Consider the following 15,243-nt stretch of genomic DNA (forward strand, 5'->3'; position numbering starts at 1 on the left):
ATTAACCGAGTGAACCTTCTTTGTACTGCCTCGAGAGCAAGTATGTATTTTCTTAAGTATGGAGACCAAAACTGTATGCAGTATTCCAGGTGCGGTCTCACCAATACCTTATATAACTGCAGCAATACCTCCTTGTTTTTATATTCTACCCCCCTAGCAATAAACGCCAACATTCCGTTGGCCTTCTTGATCACCTGCTGCACCTGCATACTAACTTTTTGATTTTCTTGCAAGAGGACCCCCAGATCCCTTTGCACTGCAGTACTATCCAGTCTCTTGCCATTAAGAAACTAACTTGCTCTCTGGTTTTTCCTGCCAAAGTGCATAACCTCACATTTTCCAATATTGTATTTCATCTGCCAAATCTCCGCCCACTCACCCAGCCTGTCCATATCACCCTGCAGGTTTTTTATGTCCTCCTCACTCTCTACTTTCCCTCCCATCTTTGCATCATCTGCAAACTTCGATATGTTACACTCGGTCCCCTCCTCCAAATCGTTGATATAGTTTGTAAAGAGTTGGGGACCCATCAACGACACCTGCGGAACACCACTGGCTACTGGTTGCCAGTCCGAGAATGAACCATTTATCCCAACTCTCTGCTTCCTGTTTGTTAACCATCCCTCCACCCATGCCAGAATATTACCCCCAATCCAGTGATTCTTTATCTTGAGCAATAATCTTTTATGTGGCACCTTGTCGAATGACTTCTGGAAGTCCAAATACACTACGTCCACTGGTTCCCCTTTATCCACACTGTACATTATGTCTTCAAAGAACTCAAGCAAATTTGTCAGACATGACTTCCCCTTCGTAAAGCCATGCAGACTTTGTCCTATTAAATTATGTTTATCCAAATGTTCCGCTACTGTCTCCTTAATAATAGACTCCAAAATTTTACCCACCACAGATGATAGGCTAACTGGTCTATAATTGCCAGCCTTCTGTCTACTACCCTTTTTAAATAAGGGTGTTACAAGAGCAGTTTTCCAATCTGCCGGGACCTTTGCCGAGTCCAGAGTATTTTTGAAAATTATTAACAAAGCATCCACAATCCCCACTGCCCCTTCCCTCAAGACCCTACGATATAAGCCATCAGGTCAAGGGGATTTATCCGCCTTGAGTCCCATTAATTTACTAAGTACAAGTTCCTTAGTGATTTTAATCGTATTTAGCTCCTCCCACCCTAAAGCCCCCTGTTTGTCCAGTGTTGGGATATTCTTAGTGTCCTCTACCGTAAAGACTGAAACAAAATATTTGTTCAGCATTTTTGCCATCTCCATGTTTCCCACCATTAATTTCCCGGTCTCATCCTCTAAAGGACCTCCGTTTGCCTTCGCCACCCTTTTTCTTTTTAAATAACGATAGAAACTCTTGCTATATATTTTTTGCTAATTTATTTTCATAATCTATCTTCCCTTTCTTAATCAATCCTTTAGTTACTTTTTGCTGTCTTTTGAAAACTTCCCTATCTTCTATCCTCCCACTAAGTTTGGCTACCTTATATGTCCTTGTTTTTAATCGGATACTATCCTTAATTTCTTTACTTAGCCACGGATGGCTGTTATTTCTTTCACACCCTTTTTTCCTCAGTGGAATATATTTGTTTTGAAAGTTGTAAAATAACTCCTTAAATGAACACCACTGCTCATGTACCGTCTTACCCTTTAATCTATTTTCCCAGTCCACTTTAATCAATTCCTCCCTCATACGATCACAGTCTCCTTTATTCAAGCTCAGTACGCTTGTTTGAGAACCAACCTTCTCACCCTCTAATTGGATATGGAATGTAACCATGTTATGGTCACTCATTCCAAGGGGATCCTTAACTAGGACATTATTAATTAATCCTGGCTCATTACACAGGACCAGGTCCAAGGTTGCTTGCCCCCTTGTAGGATCAATTACATACTGCTCAAGAAATCCATCCCTAATACACTCAATAAACTCTTCCTCAAGGCTCAAGTTTGAGGTGTTGTATTAGCTTGAGGTGCTCTATTAGTATGAGGTGCTCTGTTAGTTTGACGTGCTGTATTAGTTTGAGGTACTGTATTAGTTTGAGGTGTTTTAGTAGTTTGTGGTATTAGATTAGTTTCAGAATCTTTATCAATTTGAGATGCTGTATTAGATAAAGGCGTTGTATTCGTTTGAGGTGCGGTATTAGTTTGAGGTACTTTATTAGTTTGAGATACTGTATTAGATTGAGATGCTGTATTCGTTTGAGGTATTATATTAGTTTCAGGTTCTGTATCGGTTTGAGATACTGTATTCGTTTAAGGTGTTTTATTTGTTTGAGGTACTGTATTGGTTTGAGGTACTTTATTAGTTTGAGATGATGTATTAGCTTGAGGTATAATATTAGTTTCAGATTCTCTATCCGTTTGAGGTACTGTATCAGTTTGAGATACTGTTTTAGTTTGAGAACCTCTATCAATTTGAGGTGTTATATTAGTTTGGGATATCTGTATTGTAAGGAAAGAGTTAGTCTTTATATTGAAGGAATATTAACCTTTAGCTTTTGCCTCTTAAGTAAGGAAGTCTAAATCTCTGTTGGGAGAATGAAACTACAACCATAAGACAGATTTGCTTCATTTTATATGCATGCATTTGTTTAATATAGAGACTAGTAGATTCTGAATTCCAGAAACTCTTGGATTGTAGCTGATGTCATTATACTCGTAAGTTAATTATCCTTTTGATACAAACAATTCTCTGACAATCATAAGAATGCATTTAAATCATTCAGAGCTGGTGTGTATGTGTGTCAGACAGCATTGTGTGCTATTCGTCTTAACAGCTTCACAGGGAAGCAGGAGAGGTGTGACATCTGTATGATTGCTCCGTATCATTCCAAGCTGATGCAGCGGGAAAGGGCTGTACTGGTGAGAGATAACCACCATTCTGCTTTCTGGTCAATGGGCAAAGCCATATATTTTAACTAACAAGTTCAAAAGTTATAGTTACAATTAATGCCTAAAGCAGAACACCGGGCTGTGCGGAAGGAGCCTGTTTGCACCACAAGGCGACATCTAGTGGAGGAGTGTAGTTAGGTGATGAGGGAAGTGATACTCTGACAACATGGACAATGCTGGAAACCCTCAGCAGGTCAGGCAGCATCTGTGGAGAGAGAAACAGAGTGAATGTTTCAGGTCAATGACCTTTCATCAAAACCAAGTTGGGCAGCTGTGTTAGGTAATAGTATTAAACATAGGAATTGTTTCACTCATGTGGGCTGATTTGGGGACTTTTCAGTCTTTGAAGTTCAAGATCAAAAGTAAAATAAGGGCTCCTCCGGGATTTAAACCAGGACCTCTTATATATTTGGATTAATAACCACAAAGCGAGAATCAACCCCTGGATGAACCAGCCCACGGATACAAAACAATGCACTCAAGAGCCAGCTATCGTAAAACACTTTTTGGTGGCTATCCTTGATAAGCAATTATGAGGACAGGTTGCAAAGACCAGACTTGCATTCCTTGAGAATCTAATATTAAGGGGTGATCTAATTGAGGTGTTTAAGATGATTAAAGGATTTGACAGGGCAGATAGAGACTATTTCCACTGGTGGGGAGAGTCCAGAACAAGGGGGTGTAACCTTAAAATTAGAGCTTGGCCGTTCAGGGGTGATGTCAGGAAGCACTTCTTCACACAAAGGGGAGTGGAAATCTGGAACTCTCTCCCCCAAAAAGCTGTTGAGGCTGGGGGTCAATTGAAAATTTCAAAACTGAGATTGATAGATTTTGGGGCTAATTCGGGAGTTTAATGACTTTGACATTTTTTCCCTGTGACTTGTATAGTTTCGATCGATGAAATGTTCGTGAAGAGTCAGTGTAAAGAGAGTCAGCAGTTCATGTTTTCCCTTGACACTTCCTTCAGACCTGAGACCGAAACGTTTGTCGTTTCCGTAGTGTAGCGGTTATCATGTTCACCAGTTACACGCAGAAAGTCCCCGATTTGATCTCGGAGGGAAGCATTTTGTTGGGATTTGCTCCCAATAAACCTCCAGGGTCGAGTTTCTTCAAGTGTGAAAGGGGCTACAAACCTATTTAAATTTAACAGCGGCTGCACCAGATTCCTGGTATAATAAGCACTAAACATTTTTAAGCAGACTCCTAAAATACAGTATGTAAAATGGGAATGGATAAAAGTTCATGAAATGCAAAGCACAAAGATTTATTAACGTTTCAATTGTCAGTTGGCAAACAAGTTAGCATTTCCTTCAGTGTGTAACAGAACGTATGAATGGTGATTGAAAAGAACAATAAGTGTCTCACAGACTTGAATTATTTTTGTGCAATGAACTATTCCCAACCACAAGGGAACATTGCATCAATCATATATATTTAAGTAAGTAATAAGTATATTTACATATATAATCTATGCCATCAGTTAACCTCGTGGCGCAACGGTAGCGCATCTGACGCCAAATCAGAAAGCTGCGTGTCCAAATCACGTCGAAGTTACTATTTATCTTACCATTCATAGGAGCCTGGATAATTTCGGAATTAATGCTTTTTAACAATAAACGGAACTTTGGTCACTAGTTCTGCGGTGCCAGGGAGGGAAGCGTCATTTCAAAATAAACTACTGGTAGCGGTGAGCAAGTTAAGGCACAGCAGGTGTTGGGACAAGTGAGTGAACCGTCTCAGTTCAGTTGGTTGTTGCTTAAACGCCCGGGTGCTTGATTCTGACATATTGATGGGCCCGACAGACAAGGAAGTAGCAGTTTCCTCAGGCTTGGCTAGCTCAGTCGGTAGAGGCATTCACCTCAGGATCGTGGGTGCGAGTTTCAACTTTTATGCTGCACTCATGAGCGGACCCCAGCGCTCCATTTTCGCTGAAATGGAGAATTTCTCCGCCAACTTTTTCTTGATATCACAATTGCTGGTGTGCGAGTGAAAAGGGCCCTCCTCTTCACTGTGAATGCAAGAGACAAGTCTGTAGGTACCGCGTGTCGTCCAATGAATGTCAAAACTTTGAAAGAAGAGTTCGCGATTCAGGTACAGAAACCTCGCTGGTGGATAATCAATTTTTTTGTCAGAGTTTCCAGCCTTGCCTTCATCTCTTGCCCTTTGCAAGGCAATTTTTCCGGTTTAAATGTACAAACTGGGTGAGTTGGTGATCGGGGGGACTGCAGGAGACTCAGCGGCCCCGGGTGAGACACAGAAAAATCCGCCCAAGCCCTGTCCCAATGTACGTTTGTGGAAGTAAACACGGGAGGGGACGGTGTGACGTTCCAGTCAAACCTCCTGTCCGGGAACGCCTCGATTTTAAAATTCTCATCCTTGCTTTCAAATCCCACCATGGCCATCGCCCCACCCTACCTCTGTAATCTACACCCCTCCCAGATCATGTGGCGACAAGGGCAGGTCAGAGGATGGGTATTCTGCGGCGAGTGACTCACCTCCTGACTCCCCAAAGCCTTTCCACCATTTACAATGCACAAGTCAGGAGTGGATTAGTGCAGCTCCAACAACACTCAAGAAGCTCGTCACGATCCAAGACAAAGTAGCCCGCTTGATTGGCACCCCATCCACCACCCGAAACATTCATTCCCTTCACCATTGGCGCACTGTGGCTGCAGTGTGTACCAGGATGCACTGCAGCTGCAGCAACTCGCCAAGGCTTCTTCGACAGCACCTCCCAAACACGCGACCTCTACCACCTAGAAGGACAAGGGCAGCAGGCACATGGGTACACCACCAACTGCGCGTTCCCCTCCAAGTCACACACCATCCAGACTTGGAAATATATCGGCCGTTCCTTCATCGTCGCTGGAACTCAGTACATAACAGCACACGGACTGCCTCGGTTCAAGAAGGCGGCTCAACACCACCTTCTCAAGGGCAATTGGGGATGGGCAATAAATGCCGGCCTCGCCAACGACGTCCACATCCCATGAACGAATAAAAAAAATCTCTGTGCTCCTCCAATTCTGGCCTCTTGCGCATCCCCGATTTTAATCACTCCACCATTGGCGGCTGTGCCTTCAGCTGCCGAGGCCCAAAGCTCTCGAATTCCCTCCCTAAACCTCTCCGCCTCTCTCTCCTTCAACACATACCTTAAAACCTACCTCTTCGACTCAGCTTTTGGTCACCTGTCCCAATATCTCCTTATGTGGCTTCGTGTCATGTTTTGTTTAATAACGCTCCAGTGAAGCACCTTGTGACGTTTTACTACGTTAAAGGCGCCATATAAATGCAGGTTGTATCCTCTGCTTATCGACTCTCCTGCCAATGGAAACAGCTTCTCCCCATCCATTCTATCAAAATCCCCTCATAATTTGAACACCTCTATTAAATCTCCCCTTCACCTCTTTTTGCTCGAAGGTGAACAATCCCAGCTTGTCCAGTCTCTCCACATAACCCATCCCCGGACACGCTTAGGGAAACGGAATTGGAGACGAATAAAGGACTGACCGGACAGGCGGCCAAGACGCAGCTGAGTCGGCATGTCCCCCTGGAACAGTTACTCTGATGTTGTATTTGAAATTAAGAGGTCGGAGCCATTTGAAGCGCTCCCAGTTACTGCAGATCAGGGATCAAAACCTGACATCAGCGCAAGAACGCTCACAACACTTTTTCTTTATTTCTTCATGGGATGTGGGCGTCGCGTCGCTGGCGAGGCCGACATTTATTGCCCATCCCCAATTGCCCTTGTGAAGGTGGTGGTGAGCCGCCTCCTTGAACCGCTGCAGTCAGTGTGGTGAAGGTTCTCCCACAGTCCAAAGAACTGACAGAAAAAGCACCGGTTGGCGCGCCGGTTGCAGGAGAGCTGGTTGGCGGTGATATCGATGCTGTGAGCGAGACCAGACCGTTTCCATGTTTCCACAAACAATGTCCCATCCTTTATTTCTGGAAAAGTAACACTGATAGTGGTCAATTGCATTTCTCTGGCTGCAACATGTAACTTTGGCTCGGTGACACGCTGCTTTAGTGCATCTTGCGGATTGTCTCTGTGACGTAATTAGTTAGCGCGTTCACGCAGGGACGAAAATTGAACTTTTTTTCTTCCCACTTTCGGATTCATTGCCTCATTCTGATAGCACTGAAGCCGGTGCCAGGTTTTAATTCCTGATCTGCAGTAAATGGGAGCACTTTAAATGACTCCGATCTCTTAATCTCATTTCAAGTTTTCTAATGTGTGAATTGTCTGCAAGAAAACACTCTGTGAACAACGTCATCTGAGCATGCCTGATTCGCCACAATTTGCACTGCCGTCGGATATCAGGCACATGAAAAAAACAGTGAAATGTTTGTGTGGGCGCGATGCTCTGGGATTCCCTGCCTGACCATCGCCACCGATCCTTCTCTGCAGCCTTCCGAAATACAGCGCAGTAAATGTATCTCTGTGAAATGAGCTCCTGGACAATGATACGGAAATTAGTTTGGCTGAGGGTTTATGTCCGTAACGCGGAGCTTGAGCAGTCAGGTTTCCGTAGTGTTGTGGTTATCACGTTCGCCTCACATGTAAAAGGTCCTTGGTTCGAAACCAGGTGGCAGCATTTTAAAACATTGTTCCCATTAAAAATGAGTGAATATTTAACGATTCACACTGCTGATTCAATGTGAACAAAGTCCATATCTCCCAGCCCTGTTATTGCAGTTCGCTGCAAGCAGGCAACGAAAGCCAGTGTCATGTTGGGGGTGAAGGCTGCTTCCAATCCTGTCTCACACCCCGTGGGACCTGGCGGAGATTTGATCAACCCTATCTGTTCAACCAAGGTGGGATAAATGAATCGGTGTTTGAGAAACATTCATATGTGTAATAAAAATCCAGGACTCCAGATGAAAAGGCTGCGTGTTCACATCACATCGGGGTCAGTGTTTCTTTCACCGCTCACATGACACTGGATAATCCCAGAATGAAGGTTTTAATTACTTTTTCAACAAAAAGAAACACAAGTTTGGTCAAAACCCTGACTCAGTGCCTACCCAGTGGCAGGGAGGGAAGCGACTAATACTCTCGTTTATTTCATGCAACAAACTGACACGAATACTGGTATTGATTCAAAATCGACCTGCAGATGGACACACAGAAAAAAGACAGCCACAGAAACAGACAGCAACTACTTGCATATATCTATAGCGCCTTTAACGAGGTTAGACGATTTTAGCTCGGTAAACTTGCTTCAGCACTCTGAAATGTACTTGTCCATCCTTCAGAGGTGACGGGAAATATATTTTTTGCCTTTCGAAAAAAGACGCGAAAAGCAGAGACATGTTTTGTTTTCAACACGGCTGGTGAAATGGCCGGACTATCATAAATTAGGAGTCGCCTTTGAAACATTTAAAGGCGACGACCTAAAAATCACATGGTGCAAATTAAAAATCACGGTTACTATTTATTTAGGTCTGAAAGAAATAACAACAAACATATCAGTCAGCGTCCGTAGTGAGACGGTGTCGAACTTGTTTGCTGCGAAATTCACCGCTGGGCTAAAGCTGACGCCGTTTAAGGGACGCGAACCCACTCAATGTCAAGGATGGGTTCATAACCATCAGGTCCCGTCAATGTCAAACACCTCCTTTCTTGTTCAATAGAGGGAGCAGAGGCGTGTACATCATCAGACGCCAGCAACTTTAAGAAATGGAACAGATAAAGGCACAGATGCAAGTTCCAAATCTTTTCAATGCAAAGTTATTTCACTTTATTTAAAGTGCCGTGAGGCTGAAAACGGGTCCCAGGTGATTGGCGTTCACTCGTGACTTGTTTTTCAGTGTTTGTCCATCAGGTTTGCAATTCAATTTGTATTGGATATTGAAGATATTTCAGGATGATTGCACAACATACCATGTGTAAAGCAACCATCTTGATAACTTCAATCATCACACACTCTACATCGACGCTGCAGAGGCCCCAGCACCCCTTTCAATATTGTTTTTCTTAACTCACAGTTTTCAAAAGGGAATTGGATAAACGCTTGAATGGAAACTTTTTCAGGGCTATGGGGAAACAGCAGGCGAGTGGGACGACCTGGACAGCTCTTTCAGAGAGCTGGCACACGCACGATGGGCAGAGAGAAACTATTTCCGCTGGTCGAGGATTCTGGGACTTGGGGGCACAGTCTAAAAAATAGAGGCAGACCTTTCAGGAGTGAGATTAGAAAACACTTCTACATACAAAGGCTATGTTCCGATGCTCCTATGTTCCTATGATATTATTAATATAGAATTCCGACAGGCATTTGATAAGGTGCCACACAAGAGACTGTTGGCAAAAATGAAAGCGCATGGAACTTGAGGCAACGTATTGACATGGGTAGAGAATTGGTTAGGAGATAGGAGACAGAGAGTAGTGATAATGGGTACATACTCCAATTGGCAGGATGGGACTAGTGGTGTCCCCCAGGGATCTGTAACTGGGGTCTCAGCTTGTCACCATATTTATCAATGACTTTGATGAAGGAATAGAGAGTCGTATATCCAAGTTTGCTGATGACACTAAGTTAGGTGGGACAGTGAGTCGTGTGGATGCGATTGGAAAGTTGCAAAGGGACATTGATAGATTAAGTGAGTGGGCAAAACTATGGCAGATGGAGTTCAATGTGGGGTAATCCACTTTGGACCGATGTTCAGGGTATTTTCCAAATGGTAAGAAGCTCGGAACTATGGAGAAGCAGAGAGAATTAACGGTTCTTTTGCATAAATCAGTAAAAGCTAACGGACGGGTCCAAAAATAATTTAAAAGGCGAACGGAATGTTAGCCTTTATCTCAGGGGGCTGGAATATGAAGAAGTGGAAGTTATGTTCCAGTTATATAAAGCTCTGGTTCGACTGCGTCTGGAGTAACTGCGTTCAGTTTTGGACACTGCACCTCAGGAAGGATAGATTGGCCTTGGAGCGGGTGCAGAGCAGATTCACCAGAATGTTACCGGGGCTAAAAAGGTTAATTTATGAGGACAGGCTGCATCGACTGGGCTCATATTCCCTCGAGTATAGAAGATTGAGGGGCGGTCTGAGCGAGGTGTTTAACATGTTTAAATGATTCGATAGAATTGAGAGAGAGAATCAATTTCCTCTGGGGAATCAAGAACGAGGGGGACATAACCTTAAAATTAGAACCATGCCATTCAGGTTCGAAATCAGGAAGCACTTTTTTACACAAAGGGCAGTAGAAGTCTGGAACTCTGTCCTCCAAAAGACTGTGGATGCTGGGGGTCAATTGAAGCTTTCAAGACTGAGATCGATCGATTTTGTTGGGTAAGGGTATCGAGGGATAGGGAGAAAGGCGGGGAAATGAAGTTGAGGAACAGATCATCTATGATCTAATTGAAGGGCGGAACAGGTTCAAGGGGCTGAATGGCCTCCTCCTATTCCCAATGGAAATGTTGAGAATATGGTTTGTTGAGGCTGTGACGTCAGGGTCAACCCTGTCCAAACAAGGCAGGTCACATTTGGGAGTTTAATAACTTTGAAATGAACATAACTGGAACATAACTTCCACTTCTTTATATTCCCGCCCCCTGAGATAAAGCCGAACATTCCGTTAGCCTTTTAAATTATTCTTTTGTGACTTGTGCAACTTCGATCAATTGAATAGTTGTGAAAGAGAATCAATGCAGTCATTCGAACTTCTGGCTGATAACCAAAACCGAAGTTTCTGTAGTGTAGCGGTTGTCAGGTTCGCTTTACACGTGAAAAGTCCACGGTTCAATCTCGGACAGCCGCATTATGTTGGGGCAAATTTATTTTTTCTCTGTGAAATAGCCGGTCCTGTTAAATTTAACACAAATTCGTGGTCTCACGAGCACTGAACATTATAAACCGAGCCCTTAAAAATACAGTGTGTAAAATGAGAAGGGATAAAAAGTTCATCGCACAAAATAAATTATTAAAGTTTTCCAACTTCCCTCAGTAGCCTTTCATTCTGGAAAATAACGTTATCGGTTAATTAATGGTGATGAAAACAATGGTTGTTTTTTTTCTTCCCACAGACTTTGAGTTAGTTCATGCGACAAGTGTTCAAAAGTTACTTCCCTGACCGGGAATCGAACCCGGGCCTCGGCGGTGAGAGCGCCGAATCCTAACCACTAGACCACCAGGGAGCTCTGTTAGTTGGTTTATCAGGTGTAATATGGATTTCGCTTTCTCTGTGATTCAGCTTTTAATTCTTTTTAGCTCCCGATTGCGGATATTCCCGTGATTAAATAGGAATAAAGTACAATAGGCTCAGGAAAACCCGGGGAGGTGGCATCCCGCTCACCGAGCCTTTCCAGCAGCATTTATCTTACCAAGGACTGGAGTGAGTGAAACTTTCTCTGGGGGGTCTCAATGTGCAAAGGGTGGCGAGTGAAGAAATAATTTATCAGTCAGGATGGCAGAGCGGTCTAAGGCGCTGCGTTCAGGCCGCAGTCTCTTTCGGAGGCGTGGGTTCGAATCCCACTTCTCACATCAGTTATTTTGACTCCTATTGTATTTGTTGCTTGAGCTGCGGTTGATTTTTCGGCCCAGTTGATTTGCTTTTACTGCAATAAGCAATCCGGTCTCGATCCACTGCAAGTTTTGACGCCAAGCGGCTCAACTCCAAACCGAGCTTTAAACGAAAATATGCTTTAAACACAAGGCAACAACTACAGAGAGAACTACAGAACAGCCCATATCCCTTCATACCTTCGGTTGGCAAAAAGCTATCGATCTCAGATTTAAAATTAGAAATTAAGCAAATATCAATTGCAGTTCGGGGAAGAGAGTCCCAAACTTCTTCCATACTTTGTGTGTACAAGTGTTTTCTAATCTCACTCCTGAAAGATCTGGCTCTAATTTTTGGACTGTGCCCCCTCGTCCAAGAATCCCCAAACAGCGGAAATAGTTTCTCTCTATCCACAAAATGTCAATGACACGGTCAATGAAAGGTACAGTTCACGAAGGTGGCTCACCAGCACCTTCTCAAGATCAATTAGGGATGTGCAATAAATGCTGACCTTGCCATTGACACCCACATCCCATGAATGAAGACAAAAGTCGCCTGCATGGCCGAGTAATTTCCTGCTGCTAAACGACGGGAAGAATGAAACCATCGGCTTCAGTCCTTTGAACGAACTGTATACACTTGCCGTCGAGCTCAATCCCCACTTGGTCCTCTGCCCCGAATATCCACTGCATCAGAAAATCCTCCATAACATCGAATCACAGCATGGAAACATCACAGAAGGAGGCCATTCGGCACATCGTGCCTGTGCCAACTCTTTGAAAGAGCTATCCAATTAGACCCACTCCCCTTCCCTTTCTCCATAGCCCTGCAAAATTTTCCCCTTCAAGTATTTATCCTGTTCCCCTTTGAATATTATTATTGAATCTGTTTCCACCACCCTTTCAGGCAGTGCATTCCAGATCATGGCAACTCGCTGCGTTAAACAATTCTCCTCATCTCACCCCTGTTGCCAATTACCTTAAATCTGTGTCCTCTGGTCACCTCCTTTCTGGCACTGGAAATAGTTTCTCCTTTTTTATTCTTTCAAAACCTTTCATGATTTTGAACACCTCTGTTAAATCTCCCATTAGCCTTCTTTGCTCGAAGGAGAACAACCCCAGATTCTCCCGTCTCTCCACCTCACTGAATTCCCTCATCCCTGGCACCATTCCAGTAAATCACCTCTGCACCCTCTCCAAGGCCTTGACATCCTTTCTAAAGTGTGGTGGGCAGAATTGTGTGGTGGCCAGCTGGGCCTAACAAGTGATTTATAAAGGTTTAGCATAAGTTCCTTGCTTTTGTACTCTAGGCTTCCATGAATAAAGTCAACGATTCCGAATACTTTTTTTTATAATCTATTCAAGTTGTCCTGCCACCTTCAAAGATTTATGTACGTATACCCCCAGGTCTCTCTATTCCTGCAGCCCCTTTAAAATTGCACCATTTAGTTCAAAGAACTGGCACAGGCACGATGGGCCGAATGTCCGCCTGTGTTTCTATGATTCTATGTTTTTGATTACCCCTCTATGAAGCTCTTTGTGATATCCCCCAGAAGTGGGAGTCAGCAGTTCCCTTTCTCCCTTTACACTTCCATCTGACCTGGGCTAGACTAAATAAATTTTTCGTGGTGTAATGGCGTCACACACGAAAAACTCCCGGTTTAATCCCGGGTCAGAAACAATTTGCTGGAACTTGCTCCTCACAAACTTCCAGGCGCGAGCTTTCTCTCGTGTGAATTGGGCTGCAATCCTTTCACATTCAACAACGGCTGCACCAGATTCCTGGTCTCATCACCACTGAACACTTTTAAGCAGACTCCTAAAATAAAGTGCGTAAAATGAGAAGGGATGAAAGTCAGAAAAGTGAGCCTCGTTTCGACAGTCACTCGGCAAACTTGTTAGCATTTCGTTCATTGCGAAACAGAAAGTTGTGGGTTTATTAATGGTAATTAAAAGAATCATCTCAGAGACTTGAAACAGTTTCTCCTTGTTTGCTCTCTCAAAACTTTTCATAATTTTGAATACCTCTATCAAATCTCCCCTTAACCATCTCTGCTCTAAGGGGATCATCCCAGCTTCTCCATTCTCGCCACATAACTGAAGTCCCTCATCCCTGTTGCCATTCTAGTAAATCTCCTCTGCACCCTCTCCAAGGCCTTGACATTTTTCCTAAAGTGCGGTGCCCAGAAGTGAACACAATACTCCAGCTGCAGCCCAACCAAAGTTTGATAAACGTTCAGCATAACTTTGTTTCTTTTGTATCCATGCCTCTATTAATAAAGTCCATTTCACCAGGCTGTCGATGTCCTCCTGAAATCTGATACTATCCACCACATTGTTTGCTACATTCCCGAGTTTCGTGTCATCTGCAAACTTTGAAATTATACGCTGTATATCCAAGTGCAGGATATTAATGTATGTATCAAAAATGAAAACTTTTTGCAGTGTGACTTGTGTGACGTTAAGCCGAGTTTATATAAGATCTTCTCATAATTTAACTCCTTAACCCTGGTAACAATCTGGTGAATCTGTGCTGCACTCCTTCCAAGGACAATATATCCTTTCAGATTAAAAGGGTATAAACTTGAAATAAGCGTCACTGTGAATCAGTTTTCGCTCACTCAAAGTTATCTGTTGAGTGAAATAAAAGAAAGCGCTTTTAAAGAATAAAGAAGCAGCCACTATCGCCCCTTTTGACAAGCCTATTTTGTGGCACTTTATCAAACGCCTTTTGAAAGGCCATATACACAACATCAACCACATTGCCCTCATCAAACCTCTCTGTTAACTCATCACAAAACTAAATCATGATTTGCCTTTAACAAATCCACAGTGGCTTTCTATTATCAATCCACACTTGTCCAAATGACGATTAATTTTGTCCCAGATTATCATTTCTAAAAGCTTCCCACCAACGTGGTTAAACTGACTGGCCAGTAGTTGCTGCGTTTATCCTTACAGTCTTTTTTGAACAAGGGTGGAACATCTGCAATTCTCCAGTTCTCTGGCACCAAAACTTGTGTCAAAGGAGGATTGAAAGATTATGGCCAGGACCTCTGCAATTTAAACCCTTACTTCCCTCAGCAACCGAGGATGCATCCCATTCGGACCAGGTGACTTTAAGTACAGCCAGCCTTTCTAGTATCTCCTCTTGATCAATTTTCACCCCATCCAGAATCCCAACTACCTCCCCTTTTACAGTGATTTAGGCAGCACTTTCTTCCTCTGTAAAGACAGGTGCAAAATACTCATTTAGTACCTCAGCCATGCCATATGCCTTCACGCGAAGATCTCCCTTTTGGTCCCTCATCGGGCTTATCCCTCCGCTTACGACCCGTTTACTATTTATAAGCCTATGGAAGACTTTTAATGACTTGATGAAGGGATCGAGTGTGATATATCCAAGTTTGCTGATGATTCAAAGCTAGTTGGGAAAGTAAGCTGTGAGGCGGACACAAAGAGTCTGCAAAGGGATATAGACAGGTTCAGTGTGTGGGCAAGACGGTGGCAGATGTAGTATAATGTGGGGAAATGTGAGGTTATTCACTTTGGTAGGAAGAACAGAAAAACAGAACATTTTTGAAATGGTGAGAAACTATTAAATGTTGATGTCCAGAGAAACTTGGGTGCCCTGGACACCTGAACTCCAGGTTGTGCTAACCTAGTATCAGCATCTAAAACCTGATGACAGAGAAAGGCTAAATAAACACTAAGACATTAAATAATCTTTGGTGGTTTCTGAGAGTCAGCAAAGTGGGATGGTTTACGACCATGAGTTAAGATCAGTGGTGCTTACGTACAGAACAATGCAGCCGAATCGTATAAAGAT

At 43.4% G+C, this 15,243-nt stretch overlaps 2 non-coding genes across 2 annotated transcripts; one reads left to right on the forward strand and one right to left on the reverse strand.

Annotated features, from left to right (window-relative positions):
• Positions 1 to 10,978: 10,978 nt before the first annotated feature.
• trnae-cuc (transfer RNA glutamic acid (anticodon CUC)) lies at positions 10,979 to 11,050 on the reverse strand. Its single transcript has one exon. It is a non-coding gene; the product is annotated as a tRNA-Glu (tRNA).
• Positions 11,051 to 11,313: 263 nt separating this feature from the next.
• On the forward strand, positions 11,314 to 11,396 carry trnal-cag (transfer RNA leucine (anticodon CAG)). Its single transcript has one exon. It is a non-coding gene; the product is annotated as a tRNA-Leu (tRNA).
• Positions 11,397 to 15,243: the final 3,847 nt, after the last annotated feature.

Source organism: Heptranchias perlo, unplaced genomic scaffold (genome assembly GCF_035084215.1).
Source record: "Heptranchias perlo isolate sHepPer1 unplaced genomic scaffold, sHepPer1.hap1 HAP1_SCAFFOLD_62, whole genome shotgun sequence".
NCBI classification, from domain to species: Eukaryota; Metazoa; Chordata; class Chondrichthyes; order Hexanchiformes; family Hexanchidae; genus Heptranchias; species Heptranchias perlo.